Here is a 7118-nt window from a genome sequence, read left to right on the forward strand (position 1 = left end):
TGTTTAAAATCAACACATATATTCAGAATCACTGCAAAATAATCTTGAATTGTCCAATTGTGCTCATTAATCATAAATATATTTTGAGAGCATCTTACCTGCAAGGAGAGATGGGCTTTTTTCCTTAAACAAGTAGTAGAAGTCAAGTCAATCCTGTGGGCAACCAATTAAAACCAACTTTTAGACTGCAATAAAGAATAAATGGAGGCAAGAATCAATGCAAGCAACATATAGCTACAGTTAACAGTCCTGCATTAAAGAAACCTTGGGGACAAAACCATGATAAAGTACTCCCAACATATAGCAAACCGCAAGTGTGAGCATGTCCAAATTAAAACTTTCATTTATCCCTCACACTAGTTCACAATAACAGCAATTAGTATTTATTTTATATCAAAGTACAAACATAAACATGAAAATAAACTAAAAAACCCATCTCTCAAACTTATATGCTCATTAGATATATAATTTGCCAATACTGGTTTCAAAAAAATGATTATTTTTCCCCTATCAAAAAAATTAGAATTTCTCATCCAATTATATAGGAAAAACCCCTCTAATACCTTTAAGATCGTGCCACAGTTGCAGAAATCAGATTAAATCCTCAATACCATACATCAACCTTCCATTCACATATTCTGCTATGAAACTATTACTAATCAATTCAGAGTTATTAAAAAAATGGTGTAACCCAATGCAAATTAGAAACAGGGCAATTCCATTCTCAACAGAGTAGACCAAAATATTATTCCACAATCAAAAAAGTACCAAACATTCAGCAACGTTGTCCATTTTGGCAGTTTAGGAATACCTCCTTTACTACAAATCTGTAATCTGGCACCAGTAACTACAAAATCTAAAATAATATCCTACTTAAAGAAAGAAGACTAAACCAACAATAAACAGAATAAAAATGTCATGAATACCTCAACAGGTAGTGCTGTTAACCAAGTGTATTTAAGCATTACAGAAAGGAAGTTTTCATTGACCTGTATTCCAATAATATATCAAAAATGTTTAAAGCTGGCATAACATAATTACGATTAATACTTTCCACCAAATTCAAATTAAAGCCTCAAATATTAGCAAGGAAAAAACCACACCTCCAATCTGTAAAACTGACCAGAATATTCACTGTTTTTTAAAACAAGGCTGCTAAATTTTCATGTTGGTTTATGAAAGAATATACTGACATAAATTGTACTTTCATTTACTAGGAAATCTTGAACTTTTTACACATTTCATTTTCATATAACAGTCAGAAGTTGCCCATAAGACATGCCAGAAGCTGCAGTTTACTTGACATTTCTACTAAAAACAACCTGTCAACATGCTGTTTTCCCCTTGCTTCTGTTTTGTATAAACTTCATGCATGTCTACGTATTTAAACCATCAAAATGTGGTGTGTGTGTGTGTGTGTAGAGGGGGACACTAATATGCTGAAACTTTTTGCAATGTCTGTATCTTCATCATTCCAATGTTGATAACTGGGCTAATTATTTTCACAAATCTCACTCCCAACATCTACAACTGAATTTTGAAAGTACACATCAAAGTCCTATGAAACTATACTTGTGAAAGTATGACAAAGTGAAATAGTCTAAAGTACAAACAGCTTCTCAACATTTTCTTGGATCCTTTGGTTAGACAATATAATTGCAGACTTAATGTGCTTACCCAACATCTGGGAAGAGAACAGAAATAAGAAAACAAAAATAAATTAATTCGCACTGCTGAAAAGTCAATATTAAGACAAAATGACAGACAAGCTTTCCAATTCAAGTTCACCGAACTCAAAATACCAAACCTTATTTCTGAAAACTTTTATAAAGCTGTTTTATCCATTTGTACTTCAACACATTTCAATTTCTGCGACTTTTGACTTTTTAAAGTATCTAGTGAATTCACATCAATTATTGGTTCTGCTTAGTATTTTTTTTTGCATTTTTACCATTGTCCAAAATGAAAAACAAGTCAACATAATAAAGTATCCAATATAGCTCTATATTATCAAAATTTCAAAGCATGACTAAATTCTATAATTACTTTGACTCTCATCTCTCCAGAACTAATGGATTTGTCATATCTTTTTCAACATAACTTTTTTTTTTAAAAAGCATCCAGGCTGAACATATTTACCAAGCCTTATGAAAATATTTCCTTTAAATCACTTTAACCAATACTGACATTTGTTTTCATGTTATTACATCACAAAATTGTTTGCATCCAAGGACCAGTTTCAAATTTCGCATTTACGGAATGAAAAGGTGCAGTCAATGCATGCCTTAAGACCATTCACGATTAAAACAGAAAACAAAAACAAATACACACCAATACCGGAACTTGTATAAAATGACACTCGTTATCACTCCGAAAAGATCAAGAATTAATTACATTAGCATTTTTAGATTAAGCCAAGTATCACTAACGAATATGCGCAAGAGAGCAATTTTATTCAACCCAGAAAGCAGATGTATTGCAGTAGCTGTGATCGTTGCAGCATTTTCCGCAGCCAAGGCCATCTTGGCTTAAAATCCAAAACAGCCTCACTTCGCTTCCCTCCCTTTTAACGAGGGCGCTTGCACTTTTCCTTGGCCGGCCGACCAGCGACATCAAATTAGGCCCGAGGAGGCCCCGGAAAAGCCTGGCTTCCCGCAGCCAATTTACGGTAAGAGCACTAATACTCACCTACCCCAAAAGAAACGGGGTTACAAGACGACGAGGCCCATAGGCAGTTTTTCACTGCCCGGAGCCAGCTCAGCCATTCACAGAAACGACACAAACCTGCACGCCAAGACTAATATACCATGGGGAACGTTACACGTCCTCCGAACAAATCGTACCGATGAGCCCACATTATGGAGCTAAGACTTAGGAGGTAAAGAGGCTCTGGAATTTCCCTCAGGCCTAATTCCCGCCCCCTCCGCGCCGCAGCCTTTGTGCAGCCGCAGTGAAAGAGCGCCATGTTTCGCTTGCAGCCGGGGTGGGTAAGCCCGGTCTCCCCTCCCGCTCCTCAGTGAGGCAGGAGAGTTCCGTGTTCTTACCGAGGAGCCTGTACGGGAGAGGAAAAAGGGTTAGAGAATGAAACCAACTCGCCGCCGAGCCCGGCGCCAGCGACCGAGCAGCGCCACAAAATGGCTGCTCCACCGCACCGCCTTCCTGCCCGTCCCCTGTTGGGAGGCGGAGAGGAAAGGAGGGTCTACAATGGGCGGCACCCCAAGCAAACCAAGGTGATGCGGCGAGAGTTTTCGGGAAAATTAAAGGCACCGAGGCATCGCGCCATAAGCGCCTCCTCAAAAACCTTGTTTGCTGCTGAAGCGGCGCTAAGCTGCTGAGTGCTCTTAACAATTATTATTTCCTTTGCGCCGACCGCTTCGGTTAGTGACCTTCCTTCATGAAAGGCACGAAGTACTATTTTGAAAAGTACCGATAATTTTTCTGTGAATATGAGAACCAAGCGGGCATAACATACAATACTTAACAGGTACCAATAGGTCTCCTCCAGCGATATCGACACCCCCACCTCCCGTTTCACAGACACGTTCAGCTTTCAGGCTAAAGCGTGGCTCGTTTCATCACGGCCGATTGAACGACCTACAATTGCCTACACGTTGCTCTCGAGTAAAAGAATAAACCACGCGTTTCAAACTATACCCGAGGAATTTACACAGCGTTACTCCGAAAGCAACTAATTGCATCAGGTGAAAATAAAGTCTTCCCTCCCTCGGTCCAGCTTGACTCTTACCAAGCACACGAACACCTACCTACATGTTGATTTCTTCGTAAGAAAAGAAAAACGCTGTGCAGGTGCCTCCTTGAGGATGATTTTGTGACTGGGTGCCCAGCTCATTTTCAGCTCAGAAATTTAGGTCTATTCTCTCAGTCCAGTAATTGGGTGCCACCGTGTCACCTTTTTTAACTTTTTGGATTGGGTGGGGTGCTGTCTCCTGCTGCCTTCAGATTGCCTTGTGGTTTTGTGCATTTCATGGATCCAGTAGTATACCCCTATGGGCATGTTCGTTCAGATATAAACTTCCTTAGATGATACAGTAATATATAATTACACTGCATCGATATATATGTTATTTTCTAATAGGATAGGTATTAGACTCTGAACAGCTCATTTTTGCATTCTATGTCAGTATATTAATTTTATTTTTTAATAACCCCACACAGCTCACATTAATTGGGACACTATTTTGTTAAATCTTCTTTTCTTTCCTAAAATCCTTAGGGGTTATACTTTTGGATTTTTTTTTGTCTGATACAGAGTTGTTAATATTGCTTTTTGAGCGAATTCTACCAGTAGTTAGGGCTGAATCTTTGGGCTTAAATAAGTATTGTATAGATGCTGAGTCCACAAATTCTAAGGATTAAAATATAAGAGTTAAAGCTTGCAAAACTAATGGCATTTGACAAGCACCAGGACAGTACACATTTCCAGATTTCAGAAACCATGTGCGCTTAATCCACATGGTCTTTTATTTCAAAATCTTAAAGTTGTTAGAAAGATGGTAAGACTACAATTACAGAAAGCCGGGAATGGAACAGATTATCTGGATTTTTTTGAGTATAGGACAGAACTACATCAGTTACTGTGGCTCAGTGGTTAAAGATACTGAATTTATCAGCTGCAAAGCTGACAGCCCTTTGTGATCTGAGTGTTGCACAAGGCAGTGAACTCCTGTTATTTGTCCCAGTTCCTGCCCACCTCACAGTTCAAAAGTATACAAATGTGAGTAGATAAATAGGTACCACTTTAGTAGGAAGATAAGTGTTATGTGCGCCTTGGTGTATAGTCATGCTGGCCACATGACCAGAGAAATGTCTTTGGACAAGGTTGGCTTCCTCAGCTAAGAAACAAACATCAGCTTACAATTGGACATGATTGGACAGGGAACCCTTTATCTTTTACATTAGTTGCTATTGTGGATGACCTGTAATAGGTTTGGAATAAGGTGTGTGTGTGTGTGTGTGTGTGTGTGTGTGTGTGTGATTATCCTGATCTTCCTGGATTGGTCAACTGTGGTCAACTGCCTTCAATGTCATCAAACGTGTTAATTGAGCAGGGGATGGGATGGGATGTGCTTCACTGGTACTCCTTTCTGAAGAGCTGGCTTCAATGTTAATGATCAAAGCCTTAGACCCTCCCCCTCCATTATTTAACATCTACGTGAAGCTATTGGGAGGGATCATCCAATAATATGGATAAGGTGTTATCAGTATGCTTTTGGTACACAGCTGTACCCTGCTAGCATTTTAACCAGGGGTGGGTTGCTGCCAGTTTTATTACTGGTTTGCCCATGCCCCAGATGCACTGTGAGCTGTTCAATCTAAATTGTTCTTCAGGCATTCACAGAACAATTTACAGTGAACTGCACACGTGCAGTCACTAAAAACCAAAATGGCAACAGCCCAGCAGCAATGAGGGAATTAGTTTGGGGGCATAGCAGGCCTGGGTCGCTGCCGGTTCTGCGACCCAGGCCTGAATTCCACTACCGGTTCAGCCAAACCGGAGCAAGCCACCTTTCAGCCCAGGTAGACCAGACTAGAAAATCAAAATTATGAATACTAATACTACTCATTACAGAGTAACAAATCTTGCAAGTTTGACCTTTATAACAGAACTGGGGAGAGTCAAGTCTAAGACATTTTCTCAAAGACATTTTTGTTTGGCCTGATTTCTTTTCTTTTATTGTTGTCTTGGTTGCAATTCTTTCTGTTCAAGATTATTCTCCCATTACATCTGGCCATTATATTACTGGGGCTATAATCTTGTGTATGCATAACAAAAGATATAAGGTATTATAGACTACTAAAGAAAACTAGGTCTTCATGTAATGTCCCCAAAATACAATTTGAGGTTTGAGTGAGAATTCTGGGTTTTGTTTTTGTGATCCATTTGTTTATTTTCTTCACAAGTCTCCAACACTGAGATTCAAAAACATCAATACTTTCTGTCCTGCTTCTTCAAAACCAAAATGTCTCTTTCATAGAGCATCGCAGAGAATGTACTGCCTGCACAGTACTAATCTTTGTAGATACAGATATGTCATAACATCTGAGCATTTTTTCTCATAGCTATCCTACGTATTAATTCAAGACGTGTGTGTTATATGCTGCTTCCTTTCCTGATAATCCTAAAAGGAAGAAATTGTCAGCACTTCAGTATCTTTGTTTTCATTTAATGTCAGCTTCATTTTTCTCTGTGCTTCCTGAATTTCATTATTAGACCTTACAGATGATTTGCATTTTTATCTATGAGAGTAGTGTAATCAGTATAATGCTGGTTATTTAGATTTTTCCATCAATTTTAAATGTGCATCTTATTCTAATCAATCCTCTCTCAATATGTATTCAACATGCAAACTGAATTAATGAAATAGTATACAGCCTTGTCTCACTGTTCTGTCACTGTGGAGCCAGTCTGTTTTGCCAAATTTCATCCAGACTGTGGCTTCCTATTCTGGATATAGATTTCACAATAGATACATTTTGGAATTCTCATTTTCCTAAGAGTGATCTATAGCTTGAAATGGTCAATACAATCAAAGGCCTTCTTTAACCTTTAAAACACATTTCTCTATTCTTGTTTTCTCAATTGTCCAGCATGCATCCACAATAATGTATCTTGTTCCTCAACATTTGTGAAACCCATCTTGTACATTTGGCATCTCCTATATCATGTAGTCCTTTATTCTACATTGGTTGAGTCCATCCATTGTTTTCCTAGGATGGGGAATTAAGGATATTTTATGAGTTTGAATACTTCATTAAATATTTCTTTGGTATTTGTATGTAATTGACTTCTTCAATCTATGGGTCACTATGTCACTCTCCAGATTTGCTATAAAGTTTGGGTGGAACCTTTTTCTGAGTTTTCTCCTCTTTCTTACCATATTTCTATAGCCTATCAAATTCTATAATCTTAAATTTATGAATAGTATATTAATCTAATTTCATATTTTAACACTAGAGGTTCTTGTATATAGGTAATATCTTCTAAGATATTTTAGATGTTTGATTTCTCTACTGTACAAAATTACATTATTTCCATCTTTCTTTGACCTATGAATCAGTTATTATCTGTTCATTACTGTCCTTTAGCATACCAATTT

The 7118-nt window shown here is 38.0% G+C and overlaps 1 protein-coding gene across 5 annotated transcripts in view; it reads right to left on the reverse strand.

Moving 5' to 3' along the window:
- Window positions 1-3178, reverse strand: part of LOC116509310 (RNA-binding protein 12-like) — a 63597-nt gene extending 60419 nt beyond the window's left edge. For 2 of the 5 annotated variants that reach the window (XM_032218427.1, XM_032218428.1), the window contains exons 1-2: window positions 3045-3178; window positions 99-153 (exon numbers count right to left, since the gene is read on the reverse strand). The gene's annotated coding sequence lies outside the window, so the exon portion shown is untranslated. Of the gene's footprint in view, window positions 1-98; window positions 186-3044 lie in introns of all 5 variants that reach the window. The other 3 variants (XM_032218426.1, XM_032218430.1, XM_032218429.1) reach the window with 2 other exon arrangements.
- Between the last annotated feature and the right edge of the window lie 3940 nt (window positions 3179-7118).

The sequence above is a fragment of the Thamnophis elegans genome, chromosome 5, assembly GCF_009769535.1.
Source record: "Thamnophis elegans isolate rThaEle1 chromosome 5, rThaEle1.pri, whole genome shotgun sequence".
Lineage (NCBI taxonomy): Eukaryota > Metazoa > Chordata > Lepidosauria > Squamata > Colubridae > Thamnophis > Thamnophis elegans.